Here is a 22,892-nt window from a genome sequence, read left to right as displayed (position 1 = left end):
CATTCTAGAATTATTAAAGCCTTCATCTTGGTCTTATTAGAAAGTATTCTCATCAGTTAAGCAAACAAGGCTTAGAGGAAGCTGAAATTGTCAGCTGGGAGATTCTTTCTTGAAGTAGGACATTCATTCTCCTGTTTGCCTGTATAGTACATATGTGTTCCTCTCAACTGGTTTTGTACATTTTCATCTCTGCCAAAATTATATTCACAGAGAGCTTCTGAAATACCCTAATTATAATAAGGAAAAAAAGAAGGAAATAAAATGGTTCTGTTCCATTCCTCACTAGAAAGTTAATTCTATAAGTCTAATAGTAATTCTCTCTCCTAATCACCAATTGGTCTGGAGTTTAGCAGAGAAGAACAGGAACAAAATGTGGCCCAATTGAAAGATAATGAATGAAAAAGAAAATTAAAATACTTAACCCTTATCAGTCATTTTGAATGTGCATCATCCCAGGAGGTAGGTATAATTATTATGTATGACTTACCTACAAAACACAAAAGTTTAGAATAATGAAGTAATTAGCTAGAAAGTCACCACTGGAGCTCAAAGCCAGCATTCTCACCCAGGAAGTCTGACTCCTTATTCCACACTCTTAATCTCTACTGTATTGCCCTTCTAAAATGAGCAAAGAATAAGAGAGAAGAAAAATAGTGACAAGAAAAGGGAGAGTTGAATAACAGAAGATGAGGAAAGGAAGAAGGGACTCAAGCAGTTTCCACATTCTGGAAAATGAGTAGAATTAACACTGCCCTTGAAACAGAACTATTTCCCTAAACACTCATTCCACGGTTTCCAAAAGGTCACAGCATTGTCTGCTTTCTTTTTCTAATTTTTGCACCATGCTATGAAGGCAATGGCACCCCACTCCAGTACTCTTGCCTGGAAAATCCCATGGATGGAGGAGCCTGGTGGGCTGAAGTCCATGGGGTCGTGAAGAGTCGGACACGACTGAGAGACTTCACTTTCACTTTTCACTTTCATGCATTGGAGAAGGGAATGGCAACCCACTCCAGTGTTCTTGCATGGAGAATTTCAGGGACGGGGGAGCCTGGTTGGGGTCACACAGAGTCTATGGGGTCACACAGAGTTGGACACGACTGAAGCGACTTAGCAGCAGCAGCAGCATGCTATGCTTAGTCAATCAGTTGTGTCCGACTCTTTGCAACCCCATGAACTGTAGCCCGCCAGGATCCTCTGTCCACGGGGATTCTCCAGGCAAGAATACTGAAGTGGGTTGCCATGCCTTCCTCCAGGGGATCTTCCCAACCCAGGGATTGAACTCAGGTCTCCTGCATTGTGGCAGATTCTTTACCAGCTGAGCCACCAGGGAAGCCCAATCTTTGCACAGTGCTTAGAATGATGCTATCTTAACAGCAAGTGTTCAGTAGACCCTATTGACTAACTAATGGTTTTGCACAAGAAACACTGAAGGGACTCTTAGGCAAGCAGATACATTGCGAAATCTATAGCAGTGAGATCTCGTGGATGATGTGTTTTCCATTGTTTTCTATCTGTCTAATATGAGAAGGTCACAAGAGTCAACCCTCAGTGGAAGGGGCACCCATGAAACAGTCTGCTGGAATGGTCTTACAGTGATTCTCCATCACAAGTTCCACCACAGCTCCTGGGGGCTTCGTGAGTAGCCTGAGCCCTATTTGCATCCCCACTGCCAGCGAATGAGTCTAGAGTAGGCAGGCCTGGGCCAGTTTTAACCAATGAGTCACTAATGGGTTTTCTCGGCACTTCTGGAAAATATGCTTCCTTACCTTTAAGAAAGAGCATAGGCTTCTGGCTGAATCCTTAGACTTCATGACTCTTCCAACATGGCCCAAGACAGCTCTCCAAACAACAAAGCGTAGGTGCAGCCACACCAAATTCACCTAATCTCGTACCCAAGTTATGCGACCAAACAAAGCCTTGCTTTAGAAATCAACACTGAAGGGTCCAGAATCCAGATACGGTTTCAGAATTGAAGAACTAGGCACCAATTCCAGAAAAGATCAGAACCCGAGGGGGTCTCAGAATCAAGCCAAGAACAAGATCACCCTGAAGAGAAGATGCAAAGCAGAAAAGACATATAACACCCTGCTAGCTACTCTTCCTCCCAATCACTTACCTTCATTTACGGACAAATCTTATCCAGAGAACAACTCATTAAAGGAATTGAGGCTCCAGATCTGAGGACAAATTTGGTTTCAAAAATACAGATCTAGATTCTGAGTCCAGAAAAAAGGAGAAACTGATGAAGCCTTGGAAAAAAGCCAAAATCAGAGACAAGATCTCAGATATGAGAGAGTTCGAAATGTAGAAACTACACGAAATGGCACAAATCTTACTGGCAATTGTCTTTTTTCCCTGGAATCAGATCAAAGTAAACAGAGAGACAAATTCAGCGTATTTGATATCATCAGCCTGGGCTCCAAACCTCTCTCAGTCTTCCTGGGAACATATCCTCTACATATACCTTCAGCTCCTCTGCAACTGAGTCTTTTGGAGATGATAAACATGACTTTAGGAGCCAGAGATAGATATAAGCACCACACAGCCCTAGTGACCGAGTCTGGATCCAGAGTTCAGTAGATCTTGAGGACAATTAAAATGAACTTATTAATATATATTTTTAAACAAGAACAAAAAGAAAATGAAAGGGCCATATGAAGTTAGCAGGTTTGGAAAATTAGGCAATTCGCCCAATAACACCGAAAACTCTCTAAGAACTGGGAAACTTACTTTAGAATGAAGTCAGCACTGGGAACAGGAGAGCACAGCAATGGAAAGAGCTACTGGATTCCCTGAATCCTGAATCCTGCCCCCACCTCTGATTTCCTGTACTCAGGCCAGAAAGCTTCTTTACCATCGGAGCTAATTTGAAGTTGAGTTGGGTTTTCTGTTACTTATATTTTAAGTTATCCTACTTATATAGTCTGATAAACATAAAAAAATGGTGACTATGCATGGCCTCATGGCCTGATGTCACTCCCAGCATAGTTTATCTGTTCAAGCTAGTCTTCCTTTTCCATAGTTATGACACTCGGCTCATCTGACAGGTGCAGCCTTTCTCCTGATATGGTGGCCTGCCTGGAAAATCCCATCCTCCCACCCATCCATCCATCCACTGTCCAGCTGATGGATCAATAGATTTGTTGCAAGCATTTATCAAGGCACTTTGCTAAGTATTGTTAGGCTACCAAAAGAAAAAAATCAAGCGCTCTCTGCTCTCAAAGACCTTAGAGCCCAAAAAGGGAGAAAAATTATGTATATAATTAACTATAGCAAAATGTGTAAAATTTTTAAGTGTCACTAAAATGCAGATAAAGTGCCCCAGCCAATCAACATAAGGAAAAGACTGTTTTCCACTAGGGGATTAGGGCCATTTTTATGAAGATGGATTCAAAAAATTTTTAAGTATAGCTGATTAACAATGTTGTATTAATTTATGCTGTACAGCAAAATCATTCAATTATAAATATATGCTTTTTCATACTCTATTGTGGTTTATTATGGGATATTGAATATAGTTCCTTGTGGTATATAGTAGGACCTTGTTGATGATGGATTTGGAGATAGACCTTGGATGATACAGAAACGATGCAAAGAAAAGAAGCATTCCTGGCAGAGAACAGCAAGAGGCAAAGGCCTGAAAGAAAATCACAGAGAACAGAGAGGGAACAGTTGGCTGGAAAATAGAGTTGGAATTTGAAAGGGTCGTTGAGACCAGATGGTGAAGGGCTGTGATTCCAGGTCCAGGTATTATTTTGTGAGTAGGAGAGTGGGAACTGAATCAGGTATGAGCTGGGCAATAGAGTGTGGTTTTAAAACAAAGAAAGAATATTCAAGGCAGGGTATAGCAGGAACAGAGACCAGAACCTAGGTGGAGTGGTCTTTCTGTGTAAATGGAAAGACACTAACAGTTCTCAGTTTATTTGAGCACACAGTGATTCAAATCAGGCAACACCAAACCACAGGTGTTAGGAGCACTGGAGGGGTTCTTACAGAAAGGACATGGAAGCAAAGCAAGGAACTTATTTACTAGGTTATAGCTTAAGCAGGTGCCTTATAGGTGTCTGTGACTGTCCTTAAATTTCATTTTCTAGGCTGGGAGTGCATGGACTCTGGTTTAGATTTTGGTTTTCTTATATAGGCTGCCAAGGTGTTAGAGCCACTTTAATCTAATGGTCTCTTTGCTTAATTACTTTAATACCTGAAACATCCAGGAAATTCTCTTCTGTAATCACGAGCCAGGCTGGAGAATATAGGAGACCCTACTTGTGAGATGGGGTCAAGAGGGAGGGATAGTTTCCAGAGTCTAGGGGTGTCATGCCGGGCTTTTCTGGCAGCTCAGCTGGTAAAGAATCTGCCTGCAATGTGGGAGACCTGGGCTCGATCCCTGGGTTGGGAAGATCCCCTGCAGGAGGGCATGGCAACCCAGGATTCTTGCCTGGAGAATCCCCATGGACAGAGGAGCCTGGAGGGCTGCAGTTGATGCGGTCGCAAAGAGTCAGACATGACTGAGCACACAGGGGTGTCATGCTAGCCCTGCATTGGTCAGGCCCAGTTAGCACACTTAGGAGCAGTGAGATGAGGAAACTCTGGATCAGAACCATACAAACCAACAGGAAACAGGTGAGTGCTGCACAGGTCCAGGGGCCAGAGAGGGAAGCACCTGAGCAGAGAAGTCAAGATACAGAAGTAGTACACCCCTGGGCAGGACAGAAGAAAGGCAATTCAGAAGCTGATTGGTTAGGAGTGTGGGATTAACAGATGCACGGTATCATATATAAAATAGATAACAAGGATTTACCATCTAGCACAGGGAACTATGGTCAATATCTTCTAATAAACTATAATGGAAAAAATTGAAAAAAGAATATAGATACATACATATATGTATATGTATAACCAAATCACTTTGCTGTACAAAACTGAAACTAACATTGTAAGTAACTATAATTCAGCAAAAAGAAGAAGAGGAAGAGGGAGGAGGGAACGGGAGAGGAGGAGGAGAAGAAACAGCAGGTGCTGAATGAGCAAAAGTATCAAAGACCCAAATACTGGGTTTGGGCAGAGAGTCGAGAGCATAGACCAGGAATCAGGATGACAGCTCTGTTGTGGAGACAAAATGAAGATGGCACAGGCTTCAGAGTAAGCAGATCCAGGTTTGTATCCAAACGCCTCTTTATCTGCTGTGTAAACTTGGGTAAGCCACTTAACCTCTCTGAGCCTCCATTTCCTTGACTAAAAAGGAACGTAATAATGCCTATCTCACAGAGTTGTTATAACAAGTATAAATAATTCAGGGAAAGTGCCTGGCACTCGGAGCTCTCAACAAATGAGAACCGTTATTATTATCAACATCATCCTCATGATTTGTATTGAACCGTAGAGATTTCTTCGGCTCAGGGTGAGACGATAAAGCACGTGAGAGGAGGGTTTGCCAAGAACAGAGGAGCCAGGAGGGGGAGCTGGGCCTCTCCAGAGCAGATCCCAGATGACTCCTCTCACGTAGATCCTGGCCATTTATAATCGCTGGTGAGCTCATCTGTTCTCGTGTTCTGTGATGCTACCTGCATCGTCACCATTTCCTCCAGCAAAAATAAAAGAACCTAAGATTTCCACCAAAAGAGCCATCCAGCTTGTGCTCTGTGGCCGGCATATCTATTCATCTTTTCTGTGGGGTGAGCTCTCATTGATATCCAAGGATACCACCTGCTCAGGGGTTCTGACAACCGTCTCTATGGTTTCTGGTCAGATCTCATTAGCTAAGTGAGGTGGAGCCCAGCAAGGTTAATAGGTTAATGTTGGCAGAGGAGGTTGAGAGGGGAAGAGGGGAGACACAGGTGGTTACAAGAGATGATTTTCAAGATGGAAAGACATGCTGACCCAGCCTGGTGTCAGGGCATGCTTACTGGGGTAGAAATCCAAGGTCACAACCTTCTGCAGCCTCTGAGAAGTCCATGAGGGAGTATTTATCCGGAGGAGGACATTCACCACGGTGATCCTGCGTTGTTTCCAGCTGATGCGGTTTTCCTTATTTACTGAGCTCACTTAACTCTTAGTGTCCAATTTAATAACAACCAACATTTATTAAACCCTTACTTACTTCGTGCCAGACACTGGGCACTTTACATGCTGGCCCATTTAAGCCTCACTGCACCCCCTATGAAATTGGTAATATTGTTTGCTCCACTTTATAGATTAATAGAAGCTCAGAGAAGTTCATCAACTTGTCCAAGGTCACACAGCTAGTAAAACTCTGAGCCAGGGTGATAATTCAGGTTTTGCTGATTCCAGCTCTCCGGCTCTGAACTAGAGTGGTAACCAGTGCCTCTTGCATTTTAGTATGCATATGAATCACATTGTTGTTTAGTTGCTAGATCTCTTTCGTGACTCTATGGACGGTAGCCCACCAGGCTCCTCTCTTCATGGGATTCTCCAGGCAAGAATATTGGAGTGAATTGCCGTTTCCTACTCCAGGGGATCGTTCCTACCCAGGAAGCAAACCCATGACTCCAGCATTGGCAGGTGGATTCTTTATCGCTGAGCCACCAGGGAAATCATATGAATCATGGGGGATTTGTAAAAATAAGGATTTTGACTCAGCAGATCTGCTCTGAGAGGCTACATTTATAACCAGCTTCCAGGCTGTGTGTGTGCTGTTGGTGCACGGATCAAACTTTGAGCAGCAAGGAACTTACTTGATAGATCTGATTTACAATGGTGGGTCAGTCTCTCTTCTGAGGAGTTAGGATTTTTGTCTTGGATAAGAAACTTTTATGCCATCTACAGAGTATATATTTGCTTTCCATGCTGAGTAACAAGTTATCACAAATGTAACCCCTTTAAACAACTCCCATTTATTATCTTATGGTGTTGGTGGGTCAGGCATCTTGGAAGAACATCACTTGTCTCAGATTCTATCCAGGCTGAATCAAGTTATCATCTGGGCTGTGTTCTCATCTGGAGCTAGGGGTTGCACTAGCTCATACAGATGGTCACAGAATTCAGGGTCCTGCAGCTAGAGGACTGAGATCCCTGTGCCCTGGTTGGCTATCACCAGGGGCCCACTCTCAGCTATTCTGGAAACGCTGCATTTCTTGTCACCTGGCTCTTCCATCTTCAAAGCCATCTATGGAGAATCTCCCTTTCCCGTACTTTAAATCTCCGAGACTTTTTCTGCCTCTGATTTCTAGTTGCAAATTTAGGTCAAGATCACCCAGATAATCTCCCTATCTTAAGGTCAACCGATTTGGGACCTTAATAACACCTTCAAAATTTCTTCACAGCAGCACCTAGGTTAGTGTTTGACTCAACAACTACGAGAAATCTTGAGGATACCAGGGGCCAGAAATTCTGGGGGACATCTTAGAATTCTGCCTGTAACAAAGGGTTTTGGTTTTTCTGGTTGAGCTGTGTGTTGACTGATCAATGATTTTGAGAGTCATGGAAACTGAGACTATATAAATTGTCTCATTTCTGCTTTCATTTCTGCTCATTTGACGTAAACCTCTCTTTTACAATTAAAATTTACCAACCAGGGTTTCAGAATAGAAAGGAACTGTCTTGTGGGGAGATTCCAGCAAATTGAGCTAAGCCCTTTTTGTTATTTGTTGTATAAACTGAAAGTGTAAAACAGCAACTGATCATTTGGAGTTTTTCACTGACTCACAACCAGTGTCCAGGAATAAGTTCCCACATAGAGTGATGTTAACTTGAAGGCAGCAGCTTCTACTCCAAGTGCTCTGTAGATGACATGAGTTAATTAAACATTGTGCTGTGTGCTTAGTCACTCAGTCGTGTCCAACTCTTTGCAACCCCATAGACTGTAGCCTGCCAGGCTCTCTGTCCCTGGGGATTCTCCAGGCAAGAATCCTGGAGTGGGTTGCCATGCCCTCCTCCAGGGGATCTTCCCAATCAAGGAATCAAACCCAGGTATTCCACGTTGCAGGCAGATTCTTTACTGTCTGAACCCTCAGGGAAGCCCATTTTAACATTAGTGCCTGCATTCTAAAGAACGGTTTGCAATATCCTGACTTCAGGACTCAAGTGCATCTTTTCTGAGTTCTATCCTGTTTCCCTCCCAATGGCACTGTCCTATGGTTGCTGCTGCTGCTCTTAAAGTGTTAACCCAGCATTGTTCTCCTTACTCGAAGAAAAGTCAAAGTAAAAAGTGGGGGGAAAATCTGCTAGAAACCTGCAGTGGGAAGGTAATTCCCAGGGGTTTTCTGTAAAGGGAAGAGTTCCCTCACCAAGCAAAGCAGAGAGGGGAGAGACAGGCACACTCTGAAGATGTTAGATTTGGTACCTCCAAAGCTATAGCAAGATCATTATGTGGGAAATACTGCAATTTTCTTAGCCCACTCATAGCATCAAGTGCAGCAAGGGAATGGCTCTGGGAAAATCCCAGTGTCCATGGCAACCTCGGGGTGAGGAGGGGAAATTAGTAGTGGTGTTTCTTCCTCCAGAGCTTGAAAGCACGGTTGAGGTGACTGCTTTTAACTATATTTTTGCCAGCATGTAACACAGCCTGCTTTGCATTTTTGGTCTCACGGCACCGTTTTTGAGATACGAATCTTAAAAGCAGGGCATTTCTGCTGTGCCTGCTGCGACCTGCTTTATCACTCTCCTATTTCAGCATCAAGAAAATGATGCTGTCATTCCAGCTAGGAGGTATTTTGATTGTTCCAGACAGAAAGCTGGCTGATCACATTAAGAGTGAGAGAAAGAGAGAGAGAGGAGGAGAGAGAGCGTGTGTGTGTACTTTTACGGTGTATATGTGTCTCCTTTCTGGGGCTGAGAAGGAAATGACCTCATCTCAGCAACGGATAAACACATTTTGGTGGTAACTGATTCCCAAGTTGAGACCTTCTATGAGGTCTTTGAGCACTGTGGCCATTTGCTAACAGACAAGGAGGATTCCTCACTAAAGTTATCATTAGCAGAGTCCTCTGCCACTGGCTTCTAAATAGAAGCATAAACGTAGGGTAGTAAAATAGAGACTAGGAATAAAATAAGAGAGTTGAAATAAACAATCTCTAAGGGCCCCTTTGATTTAAAGAAAATTCCAAGTTGGACATTGGCAGACCTAGAAATGATGATAAATGCCCAAAAAGGGAGAGTATAAATTTAGAAAGGTAGTGGAAATCTCCTCAACTGATAAATGAATTTTGTGTGTGTGTGTGTGTGTGTGTGTGCACGCCTGCACGCACATATGCAAGCTTTCTTCAACTTACAGGTGAATTTTTTTTTTAATTTCAGAATGATGGCTTAGTTGATGGCAGAGTGGAAAGGACTCACAGGCCAGCCAGAAGCCCTGGAGCAAGGCAGACGTTCCCAGAAGGACTTGGCAGAAAGAGTCAGACTGAGAAGCTGGCTGGCTGGTAATGCCAGGAAGGGGAAGAGATGTGAGTGGAGCACAACCATGTAGAGGAGAGGTCTGGGCAGCCTGAAACCCAAGCTAGCTGCTGTGGATGGTGGGCTCATGGGAACAGATTCCTGCAGAGTGCAGTTGAGAGGAGGGATTTGGGAGGACAGACAGGAGCAGGAGCCCAGCACCCAATCTGGAACAGATGGATAGAACAAACATCCCTGAAAAGGGACCCAGATTCAGGCTGCTAGGGACTTGATCTCTAGGCAACAGACTAGGATGAAGGAAAAGGTTTGTGTAGGCCCCACAGCAGGGCTGATTTGATGCCCTCCTCTAGAGAAGCCAGCTTGGGGCTCCTTAAACTCCCCCAGATCCGAGAGATACTATGGGGTCTCAGCTGGGCTAATTGGCAAATCATAGAATTAGGTGTGCGGTTTCAATAAGTTTAAGATGTGGTTCCTGTCCTCAGGGGTTTATAATCTATTTGGGAAGATAAGGTCAGCACATATGAGACACAGAAAAGGATGTCTGGGTGTTTATTAAATGTGTTACATACCAAGTTGCAGGTGTTACAATAAAAGGAAAAATTACTATGACCAGAAAGGTCAAGGAAGGTTTCATAGAGACTGGTGCGCCTTAGGGGATGGTTTGAAGTTTTTAAGCAAAGAGGAACAGATTCTGGGCATTGGGAATAGGAGATGTTCATGGAGGTGCAGAGAGGAGAGTAAGAAATGTCACGAGATACCTTCTGCATCCTGTTCTGACAGGTAAGCATAATTAAGCCTCTCATTCCTGCAAAGGCAGCCATTACTGGAATAGCTGATGGATGAGTACTTGGAAAGCAGAAGATAAAGAGATGAAGTGGAGTTTGCTCAATAAGAGAACAGGATGAGAATGAAGGTGGACATTCCAGGCTCTGTGTTTGTGGCCAAGAGTCTGTTTCAGTCTCTTAATCAATCCAGCCTTGACTTGCAACAGTGCCCATGCAAGCCTGCAGGGCATTTCCCTACATGCTTCCTGCCTGGGCTACCCGCCCTTATCATTTTGATTCCTGGTTTCCTTTCCATTTATTTAATGACTGCGATGAAGTCAAATTTTCCTATTAATTAAAACCCTTGGGATCTTAGAGCCTTAGTCAACATTTTCCCCCACTAGCTGACATAATGAGACACATTGTGTTCCAAGAGCTCTGGATCTCATCGCTGACAGAACAGGTCACCTGTTTAGCATCGTCAGGATGAGAGTCATCGTCAAGATGACTGCTCTATATCGAGGGGGGTGAGTCAACTCAGCATATTTGTCTATCTTCATGGCTTTTACTGTAAAAAGAAAAAAAAATTGAGTTTCAACGTATTTCTTTAACACTGACAGTTGCCTTTCCCAGTCTGCTGCTGCTTAAGAAATTCGTAATTGTTAATGTCAGATCCCAGGATACTGGCCTAGCCTATATTGCTGAGAAAGGAACTGGTGGCAGAGAATCTTGGCTCTCAGCTGCCGTTTGACTCTGTGGGAGCAGCAAGAAATAAGAGCTGGGGCAATTCCTTTCCATTAGCAGCTGCTTAAGCAGACTTGACATTTGGGCTGGATCAGTATTTCAACTCACCCCAATGTAGACACTTTTCCACCTTAAGCATGTAATGTACATACCACACCACTGAGCAGGCTTTTCCTGTGGGCTTGTAGCAAGAAAAAGCTGGATACCCTACAAAGTTGGACTGGGTGACCTGTGTAAGGTACTGGTGGTTGTGGGAGGTCATGATAGTGATGGACACTTGTTTAGCAATTTATAGCAGATTGTTTTAAACCTGATTTAATCCTCTCAACAAGTCTGAAAGAAAGAGGTTATTTAACTATGCATTCTACAGATCAGCAGAGAGACTTCCTTTCTTAAGCAACAGTGAGTTGATGTTCAGAAAGGAACCCAGTTTCTCTGAATCTCAACCCCACATCCTTCCTAGTCAACCAGAGGTTCGAGTCTACCATATGGCCATCAGTTGTGAGATATCACACAATAATTTGTCATTAACAGAAAATGAGATTTGATGTTGATACGTTTATTTATATTAAGGTAAAATTGGCATATAACATTCTACTAGCTTCAGGTGTAATGGTGATATATTTTAGAAGCATGAATCAGAGTAGATGATGTCTCTCTCACTTTTTCGTATTCAGATGTGCTTTAGGAGCAAGGAGAATGGGTCAAATTGCAGAAAGCTACCTGGGGAAACACACACATCAGTCTTATCTGTGCGACAGCACTGAAAGACCGTGGCTGGTGGAGAGAGTAATAGTTGTTATGATGGTAAGTTATTGCCCTCCTTCACTTCCCTGGAGAATGCTGGTTTTCACCAAGGTTTGAATCTAGGTTCTCCTATGAGAGTGTGTTGTTTATGTCTATGTCAGCCACCTTGAAAGCTCCAGAAGGCACAGGTGGAGAATCACTGGAGCTCATTGTGCAGCCTTTCCCACAGATCTGACTCTGACAGTACCCTACTCAGTTCCTTGGAGCCACTATTCTATATTAAAGCTGGGTACCCATCCCTGATACATACTAATGTAATGCTCATTTGCTTAGAGGAAAAAGGTGTATAACCAAACCTTAATTTTTATTTGTACGAAATGTTAAAACGACAATGTTCCAGTAATGGCAATACCATCACTTTGTCTGTAATGTAGGCTAGAGAAACACTGTTATTACATGAATACAATCGAAATATTTGTGAAGATCTGAGAACTTGCTGCAGCATCACTCCTGGCCACTCTGCAGACATTCAAAAGATGTACCACTTAGTGTGACTTAGTAGACACACTCAGAATATGTTTGGGAACCCCTTTCACACAAAATAGTGCTGTTGTGATTTCTACCTCTCCACCCGCCCTGGGACACTTGGCAATGCCTGGAGATATTTTTTATTGTCAGCTTTGGAGATACTGGCATCTAAAGATGTTGCTAAACATCTTACAAGATGCTTACATCTTAAAGCCCCTTCACAACGCAATATTATTCATCCCAAGATATCAACAGGTCTGAGGTTGAAACTCTACTCTGAAACTCTGCACTGACACTAAAAGGATAAGCACGCTGGTAGAAACTTCTATGTGATGCAGCTGAACAAATGCAGTTGGGTTCAATCACAGAAGGGGAGAAAAGAGTTGGTTACTAGAACGCGGCCATCTCTATGTCATTCACCTTTTGGGAGTCAGTTTTGCTCAAGCCTCTAGATTACAGGTGAAAAGTCACTTGCAGTATTTCCTGTGGGTTTCTGGGTGTCTTGTTTAGCAGTGGGCTGTTGATGATACTTGCTTTTTCCACTGCTACTGCCTGTTCCAAACAGTTGAAAGTTGAAAGTTGTTGCTTTCAACTCTTGCCTCTGCTGCCCACCTTCCAGGACCATTCCTCTTTCTCCCTCTCTGCAAACCCAGGCAAAACACTGCTTACATGTGCTTGCTGTGGGTCGCAAACTATTGCTGATGGTTCAGGGTTATTTGTACATTTCTTTTTTTTTTTTTTTTTTGTACATTTCTTAAGTCTTCCTCACCATAGAAGTTCCTCACTGACCATGATCTCACATAGGGTTTCACTGTCCCATCCAGCTGTCATTCCCTTGTGCCCTGTTCATCTCTTTAGGGTGCTTTACGCTGTCTCTGTTGACCAGCTATAAACTCACAGACCCTATTCCTTTTATATATGAAGTAATTTGGGCTTCTTAGTTTCACTCACTACTTCTCTTGCCCTGGGAGGGGTGGGAGTGGGATTACTCAAATAGGAACATCAAAGTATTTTCCTAGACAAATAACAGCAATCATAAAAAAGCCATATCCCTTGGGCTGGATGATGACATTTTTCTGGAAGGCAGAAGTGTAAGTACTGTTTTACATAGAATTTTTTTTTTTCTTCCACAGACTGGGGAAATTTTCTTCAACAGACTGGAGAGAAACAATGTGATGTAGTCATTAAGATCAGTGGGCACTGGAATTAGACAATCAGGAATTTGAATCTTGGCTCCACCATTTTTTTGCCTGTGTGACTGTGGGCAAGTTACTTAACCTCTCAATCCTTTAGTTTCCTCACTATTCAGTCAGTCACTCAGTCAGTCATGGCCAATTCTTTGCAACCCCACGGACTGCAGCGTGCCAGGCCTCCCTGTCCATCACCAACTCCCAGAGCTTGTTCAAACTCATGTCCATGGAGTCAGTGACACCATCCAACCGTCTCATCCACTATTGTCTCCTTCTCCTCCTGCCTTCAATATTTCCCAGCATCAGGGTCTTTTCCAATAAGTCAGTTCTTCACATCAGGTGGCCAAAAGATTGGAGCTTCAGCATCAGTCCTTCCAATGAATATTCAGGACTGATTTCCTTTAGGATGGACTGATTGGATACCCTTGCAGTCCCAGGGACTCTAAAGAGTCTTCTCCACACCACAATTTAAAAGCATCAATTCTTCTTTATGGTCTAACTCTCACATCCATACATGACTACTGGAAAAACCTTAGCTTTGACTAGACAGACCTTTAATGTCTCTGCTTTTTAATATGCTGTCTAGGTTGGTCATAGCTTTTGTTCCAAGGAGCAAGCATCTTTTAATTTCATGGCTGCAGTCACCATCTGCTTTGATTTTGGAGTGCAAAAAAATAAAGTCTCTCACTGTTTCCATTGTTTCCCCATCTATTTGCCATGAAGTGATGGGACTGGATGCCATGGATGGTCTTCATTTTTTGAATGTTAAATTTTAAGCCAGCTTTTTCACTCTCTTCTTTCACTTTCATCAAGAGGCTTTTCAGTTCCTCTTCACTTTCAGCCATATGGTTGGTGTCATCTGCATATCTGAGGTTATTATCTGCATATCTGAGGTTATTGATATTTCTCCCAGCAATCTTGATTTCAGCTTGTGCTTCATCCAGCCCGGCATTTTGAATGATGTACTCTGCATATAAGTTAAATAAGCAGGGTGACAATATACAGCCTTGATGTACTCCTTTGCCAACTTGGAACCAGTCCGTTGTTCCATGTCCGGTTCTTCCTCAGTATTACAATGGGGGAAATAATAGTACCACCCTCATAGAGCAGTTGTGAGTATTAAAAATGTGATGCATGAGAAGTGCTTTAATTCAGTGGCAGACATGCAGAAACTGCTCAACAAATGGTGTGTATTGAAGAGTGGCGTATATAAGCAGACTGTCCGAGAAAGAGAGACAGTATGCAATAAACACATTCCTCTAGAGAGGGATGAGTGTACTAAGCTATAGGAGTTCGAAGAAAACAAAGGCTTCTTTCTGCCCTTAGAAAACACCCCAATCTCCTGGAAGAGACAAAGCAGTAAACAAACAACTCTAATGTGATGTGACAGAGCTCGAGCAGATGTCTGCTTATACTTGTCAAAGGATTTTTACTCAGCAGTGCCCCTGACACTGTTGCTGTTGGATGAATATTAGTTTCTATCCCACTAGAGAATCACAATGCCTAGTACATTCTCCTTGCAGTGAGAGGAAGATTAGTAGAGTGTCCCTGAGTATCTGGATTTGGTTGGTCCCGTTGCCAAAAACCACCACTTAAGGATCCAAGATGTGTCTTCCCTCTCTATGCGTAGACTCAGAGGGGCTTCAGATCCTCAGATGCTTCACCTTGGAAGACTCGGGGCTCAGCAGCATCTTAGAAAGCACACAGGAGCCAGCTACCTGCCCCAAGCCTATAGGAGATTAATGACGCCATGTCTAAAAAGAGTGTAAATTATTAAGTAGAACATTAAATATGCCAGTTTTAAGTGACTGAATTCACTGAAGTCAGACTTTACCATTTTAAATTGTTATTATTGGGAATACATATCTTGAGTAAGCACATTTCCAAATAGCAGTGATGATAGAAATGCAACAAGCATTATTCTTCGTATGATTTCAAGACATTTCCATCCCATCATCTCCCTAACCTCCAAAATATACTATGGTCTATGATGAGTTACAGAAGCTCTCTGAGCTATTGTTTTGCTAACTAAAGTCAAGAAAACTTAGATTTTTAGAAAACATTTATAGAGTATTGGCAGTACCTTGAGTGTCACAAAACAAGAGAGGGTATCATTATTAAATAGCATAAAATTAAAGTTAATCAAATAGGGAAAAAATCAAAGTTGGACTGATTTCTCACAGCTAACCAGGATAAATTCTAAGTAGATATAATATCTAAATGTTTAAAATGAAACCATCTTGTCTTTTAGAAGAAGCTAAAAGCGAGTTATTCATCATCAAGTAGGGAAGGCTTTTCTCATTGTGGCTGTAAATCCAGAACCATAAAAGAAAAGAAAAGATTATATGTTCAATTTCATAAAATGAAATTTTCAGCATAGAAAAACCCTAAGCAAAGTCGAAATGACAAACTGGATGGAAATATTTCAAGCTCTATTACAGACCAAAGACTAATTTTCCTTGGCATATGAACTCAGACAAACTGGAAATGAAAAGATCAGCAGTGCAATAGAAAAATGGGCAAAGAATATGAACAGGCAAGGCCTGGAAGAGAAAGCACAAATGAAAGTGATTCATCCTCACTCACAATCAAAAAAAAATTGTAAAGTTTTAAAATTATACCGAGATATCAATTTTCAATGATCAAATTAGTGAAGACCCAAAAATCCGATACAAATCTCTGTGGATGAGGGTGCTCTGAAACAGGCACTTCCTACCCTGCTTGTGGGAGTATAAACTGGTACAACAGCTAGATAGAGCAACTGGCATTAACTCTACATTTACAAATTCATGCTTTAGATATTTGCCAAATGTGTAAAATGCAATATTAGCCATTATAGCCATGTTTTAAAAGCAAAAAATTAGCTACCTAAATGCTTAACCATAGGTGTTAAATTAATCGTGGCACATTCATATGTATGTACTGTATAATTAGATACAATAGAACATCATGTAGTGAAAAAGGAGTGATGAAGCTCTTTGTTTGCTATATATTGGAGATGATTATAATATAATATAATCATCTCCAATATATAGTGTTAAGTGCAAAAGCAAGGCGTTAGGAATTCCTTGGTAGTCCACTTAGGACTCCTCTCTTTTCTGGCCAGGGGCCTGGGTTGGATCCCCTGGTTGAGGAACTAAGATCCTACAAGCTGAACGATGCAGCAAAAAAAATAAAGCAAAGTACAGAAGGGTGTGTGTAACGTGTTATGCTTTGTGTGCAAAAAGAGAGCATATATGTATATGTGCATATATATGTATGTATGTATTTTCCTTAAATATACATAAAATATGTCTGTATAGCCGGAGTCATCACTGTATATTCTTTTGTTTTGGATATTCAACTATATGAAGTATCGTCTATCAAAGCTTTAAAAAATGAAATGAATAATAAGCCAAGAATGTGTAAATAAGTCAATTAATTAATACATTAAATAAAGTAAATTTAATAAATGCATTGAATGGCTGAGTTTCCAAACCCATGTATGTTTGTCTGCTCAATCTCTGTTCCTCCTCTCTGATCTTTAACATAACCCAGTTTTATTCAGGCATCCGCCCCTCCCAACATACCCTTTGTGTCAGAGTCCATATCTGGGACTGTCTGGTCTAAGGGTAATTCCATTCCCATGGCAGTACTTGGTCCAGGAACCACGGCCAAAGTCAGTGTGTGGCATTGCCCTGAGAACAGGAATTGACTCAAGAATGCTAGAGGCTCCTGGAAAAGAAGTTTCCTTGCTTTTAGGTGAACTTCACCCAAGTTCATGACATTTCTATGTGAAACCAGTAACCACTACAGCCATTTCACATCTGTGAAGGAAGTGGTCCAAGGTCAAAGCCAACACATACAGGAGGTCATCTCAGGGTACTGTAGGAAAATAGATCCCTAGAGACACTAACTAAACTGTCTCTGAAGCCTGTGCCACCCCCTGGAGTTGCAGTTGTCTGAAGCGACACTTTTCCTTATTGTTTATGTGAATGCGAGTTGAATTTTCTGTTACTCAGAGCCGTAGGCTAATACCCAGATTGCACAGAGGAGTATGTTTCCAAGAATCGAAGTGAAACACATGGGTAAGTCAGAAGGAAAAAAAAATGCCTTCTGAAGTTTCTCAGACTTAGCAAACTGCCAAGGCACATGGCGTGTGTTGACATAAAAACTTTCCAAATCAGGCTCTGAACTCCAATTAGAATATGATGCAGAAATAATTGGGAGGAGGAGGTGAAGACACTGAGGAGGAACATACCAAACTTTACAGTGGCTGTGACCCAGGAGGGGGTCACAAAGTTTCATCTCCTTTCTCCACATTGTCTCAGATTAAAAAGGAGAATGTATTACTTTCATGGTGAAAAATGACATACCAGCCCCAAAGGCCATGTGAAAGCAGAATGTTAGAGAGGCTGGGCCAAGCAAACCCCCAGTAAGTCAATGTCAGGTTTTCAAAATACAAGCCTGAAGGCTAAAAAATAAATAACTGCTTATAAAACGCTCTTCATAAATTAGGAAGTTTAAGAATTTCTTGTAAACCTGAGGTTGTTAGGAGTGAGAGATTTAAAATAAAATGGAAAAAGGAAATTTAGATTACAGCTGTAATTTTGAAGCAGAGTTCATTTTTTCTGTTCTTGAGACTGATTTTTACAAATACTTCTGAGATGTCATATTTCTGAACACCCCTCATATGGAGTTTGTTTTCATTTTCTGGTAATCCCCACAAGCTGAGGGTCATTACAGGATTGAGACTGGGAGGCTTTAGGATCTTCTGGACCAAGGAGAATTCTGGAGGTAGATAATAAGATTTTTTTTTTTTCTGTATTAAACCATTGGCCACCTTTGAAAAGAAGAAGGAAGATGAGATCTCCATAAAGGACCCTTGAGTCTAGGGTAATCAGGAAAGTCAGAGAAAACCAGGAAAAGATAGCAATGATCCAGAAGCAAAAGGACTTCCTAAGATAGGGACTGCAAGGTGCCTGTTGGACGCTGTAACTAGGGCATGAGTAGTGAGGAGAGTTAAGTTAAAGTTAAAGGAAGTTAAAGAGTTAAGTTAAAGGAAGATGAGGAATGTTCTTTCACCCTTAAGAGACTTGGCTGAGAAGGAGAGGGGAATGAGAGTAGAAACTGGAGTAGACAGAAGGCTTAGGGGTGAGAGGGCCTGTTTATAGGCTCAAGGCAAGTGCCAGTAGAAAGAGAATGCTTGTGGTGCCTAAGGGACCAGAGTTGACAGTCTGAGTTAGAGACTGCAAATGATGGGTCCAGAGCATGGGTGGAACCATTTCCTTATGCAGAACAGCACCTCATCCACTAAGAGAAGAAGAAGAAGAAAAAAAGATGCATGCATGTATAGATCAATTGAGAAGTAGAAGGGTAGGAAATGGAGAGTACAGTCCAATATCCTCTGTTTTCTTTGTGCTATGGGAGTAAGAATGTTATAGATGTCTTGAGAGCATTGGTAAGATATTTTACAGTCATTAAGAAGGATGCTGCTGCTGCTGCTGCTGCTAAGTCGCTTCAGTCATGTCCGACTCTGTGCGACCCCATAGACGGCAGCCCACCAGGCTCCCCCATCCCTGGGATTCTCCAGGCAAGAACACTGGAGTGGGTTGCTATTTCCTCCTCCAATGCATGAAAGTGAAAAGGCAAAGTGAAGTCGCTCAGTCGGATGCAACCAGCACTAAATAAGATACAAAGAACTACCAGAAAGAATCCAGGTAGAAGCTGAGATTAGGACTTGGAAAGTTAGCCTGTGTGCTGCAGGCAGCAAAGGCAGATAGGTCCAGTATTAGGCTTGGTTTCATGACAACAGTGGGAGGTAACGAAGTGAGAAAGCACCGGTCATGGAAAGATTGAACTGTAAAACCACGAGACTTACCCTAGATAAGGAGGTGAAGGGAGGAGAAGTGGTTATGGTGGGGGGTGGGGTGGGGGAGTCAGGAGAAAGAAAAGAAGGAGGGTGTTTTTTAAAAGAAAAAGTCAGAAACAGTAGTCCTCAATACCAGTTTGCAGAATAGGGAGCTTGTCCAAAAAGCAGTTCTCTGGGCCCCATGTCAGAGATTTCAATTTAGTAAGTTTCAAGTACAGCCTAGTTCTTAACTGCTTTTTTCAAATGGGTAACATGTGTCATGTAACAACTGACTGGTTCAAAATTGGGAAAGGAGTATGTCAGCGCTGTATATTGTCACCCTATTTATTTAATGCTTATGCAGAGCACATCATTTGAAATGCCAAGCTGGATGAGTTACAGGCTGGAATCAAGATTGCTGGGAGAAATATCAACAACCTCAGATACGCAGATGATACCACTCATGATAGAAAGGGAAGAGGAACTGAAGAGCCTCTTGATGAGGGTGAAAGAGGAGAGTGAAAAAGCTGGCTTGAAACTCAACATTCAAAAAACTAAGATCGTGGTATCCGGTCCCATCACTTCATGGCAAACAGAAGGGGAAAAAGTGAAAGCAGTGACAGATTTTCTTTTCTTGGGCTCCAAAATCACTGAAGATGGTGACCACAGCAAGAAATTAAAAGCTATGACAAACCTAGACAGCGTATTAAAAGGCAGAGACATCACTCTGCCAACGCAGGTCCATATAGTCAAAGCTATGGTTTTTCCAGTAATCATGTACAGATGTACTTCTATTGTCATTTTCTCAGATGTCTCATTAGGGACATGAAATATATAATCATATATTTCAATATATATGATCATATATGATCTATCTATATATATAATCATATATGATCTATATATATAATCTCTCTCTATATATATATATTACAAACATGTGTGTGTTCAGTCATTAAGTCATGTCCAACTCTTTGTGAGTCACATGAACTGTAGCCCTCCAGGCTCCTCTATCCATGGAATTCTCCAGTATAGAAAACTAGAATGGGTTGCCTTTTCCTACTCCAGGGAATCTTCCCAACCCAGGAATCGAACCCTCATCTCCTGTGTCTCTGCACTGGCAGGTAGATTCTTTACCACTGTGCCTTCTTGGAAGCCCACTGTATTACAAACAACAGTATATTATACATGCTGTTTCACACTTTTTAATTGCACTTAACCATATATCATGGAGAAGGCAATGGCACCCCACTCCAGTACTCTTGCCTGGAAAATTCCATGGACGGAGGAGCCTGGTAGGCTGCAGTCCATGGGGTCACTAAGAGTTGGGCACGACTGAGCGACTTCACTTTCACTTTTCACTTTCATGCATTGGAGAAAGAAATGACAACCCACTCCAGTGTTCTTGCCTGGAGAATCCCAGGGACGGGGGAGCCTGGTGGGCTGCCATCTATGGGGTTGCACAGAGTCGGACACGACTGAAGTGACTTAGCAGCAGCAGCAGCAACCTATATCATAAAGATCCATCCATGTCAGTTCATTGAAGCTATTTCAATATCTATTGGCTGCTAGGCATTCTACTTTTTTTTTAATATCAAAAGATGGAAAACAATGGGTGTTTATATTCATTCTCTAATTCAGGGATTCCCAACACTGGAGGAGTTTTTCAACACCCTATGTATTGATGTGCCATAACTAGGAAGTCCATGTTTTTAATAGAAGATTGTGATTTGGGTGGTTCATGGACTAACCATTGCAAAACACCTGTCATGGGACTTAAGAGCATATTGAGCTTAAAAGATGAAAATACTTAGAGAAAAAGAATGAGAAAACTAGAAAAACAGGGAAGTTTCACTTTGCATTGTGATCTCTACTAATTTTTTTGAGAGATTTTATCCTGACTATACCACTCCCTTGGAACATATACACAAAATATACTCTATTTGCATAATTAGAAAATGGTTATGTAAATTAACACTTGCTGAATCCCAGTGACAATAAGCAAAATAAAAGCAAAAAGCAAAACCAAACAAAACCAAGTCAAACCAAATGAACAAACAAAACTCGTAAGAAATATATTCCCATGTGGTGTCAAGGTTTCCACAAAGTTGTATAAAATCTCCAAACAAAAAATCTTTTTAGTATTAGATTGTTGGGCTGCTCATTTTTGCCAGTAGAAAAAAAGCTGCAGTACTCAAACTAAATGCAGAGTCTACAACATTAAATTCCCCAGGATTCTTGAATTCTGCTTGAATTTTTTGACTTGGGGCTAGCGCTAAATAGAAAGTACCAGGCTTTGGATTGAAACACAGGTTTATCTGATTCCACACCCCACTGTCTTTCTACAACCAAATACTGCTTCCCACCAAAAAATGTTCTTGGGTACTCCTTGGTAGGGGAGCCAGACATCCAGCTTCCAGAGGTGACACCTCTCTCATTTCTGTATAACTACAGGCAGATGCTCTAGATGACACTAGTAAATACTAATCAGGTGAGCTTTACATGGAATCACCCAGTTTCATCGGTTGGCCCAATAGGTCCTGCTGGAATTGTGCTACCCTGGCTGAATCAGAATGGTAAACCAGCTCCTTAATATGGTGCAGCTAAACACATCAGACATCTGACATAAAAGAATGCTTTAATGGCAAAAGGAGGGAAATAATGCATTTGGTTTATAATTCAGGGATTTCTGGTATTCGGGTTTTTTCCAGTATCCTATGTATGTCCCCTTCCTTTTCATTGCCCTATCCCAAAAGTGTTGTGTGTGAGTTGGGTTTTTAAATATACAACATTAGATAACCTTAGGATGACACAAAACTATAGTGAGAATTACTGAACTAGTGTCAATTAAAACATGTTCTAAAGTACTCATCATATGGAATTGACATTTAAAAAAAAAGCCAGAGTAGATTGAGATGAAATTTCCAAGAAGGATGAGTTTCTCTTATTTTACTTACTTAGCTCCATATACAGATATTGGGATTTTATGCTTCTATTTATGTAAGACCTGGAAAGGTCCGTACTCCCCTAACTCTTGCCTCAGCCACCCTTTGACTTTCATTTTCCTGATGTAATATAAAGTGGTATACAGCAAATGACTAAAAAGAGAATCAGGGAAGAATTCTAGGGCATTTCCCTTCTCTTACAAATGATCTTGACCTTTATTCCATATTTCCATTTATTATAATTTATTCCATATTTCTTCTAAACTGCTGAAATGCTTTTGATTGTTGAAGAGTTACCAACTGAAAGCTAAAACAGACTAAAGTCTTTAATTGAAAAGTCATTGCTTTCTGTGTTTATTTATTCATGTTACACTGACCAAGTGTCAATTGATCTTAACAGCTTACTACTAGGCATGGTGTGATGAGCTAAGAAGTGCCTTACCCTCAAGGAATGTAGTTTAGGTGGAGGAATATAAAGAAGCATACATTTAGGTGCTAAATGAATGGAACATATGAGTACTCTAGGCTATTCAAAAAATAATGTGTGGGTTTGAAATAGTCATAGTGAATCTTAGTAGGCAGATGGAAGAGGAAGGTTTTTTAGATAAGGCAAGTGGCATCAGCAACAGCATAGAGGTAGACACTGATAAATCAGTGGTTTGATAAATAAAAATAAATGCATATGCTGATATTGATGTTAAAAATGTTTTATGTTGGGGAAATAACAAGAGCTAAGTTAGAGAAAACAGTAATTCAGGTTGTGGGGGACCTTGCCTGCCTGGCTAAGGAG

The 22,892-nt window shown here is 41.6% G+C and overlaps 1 long non-coding RNA gene across 1 annotated transcript; it reads left to right on the top strand.

The window, feature by feature from the left end:
* Positions 1–5,064: 5,064 nt before the first annotated feature.
* LOC138989496 (uncharacterized) lies at positions 5,065–16,788 on the top strand. The gene is made up of 4 exons (XR_011465795.1): positions 5,065–5,159; positions 9,259–9,404; positions 11,540–11,669; positions 13,271–16,788. It is a non-coding gene; the product is annotated as an uncharacterized lncRNA (long non-coding RNA).
* The last annotated feature ends 6,104 nt before the right edge of the window (positions 16,789–22,892 follow it).

This window comes from Bos mutus, chromosome 10 (assembly GCF_027580195.1).
Source record: "Bos mutus isolate GX-2022 chromosome 10, NWIPB_WYAK_1.1, whole genome shotgun sequence".
Taxonomy (NCBI): domain Eukaryota; kingdom Metazoa; phylum Chordata; class Mammalia; order Artiodactyla; family Bovidae; genus Bos; species Bos mutus.
The sequence above is the reverse complement of the archived record's forward strand: the minus strand, read 5'-3'. Positions and strand labels throughout refer to the sequence as shown.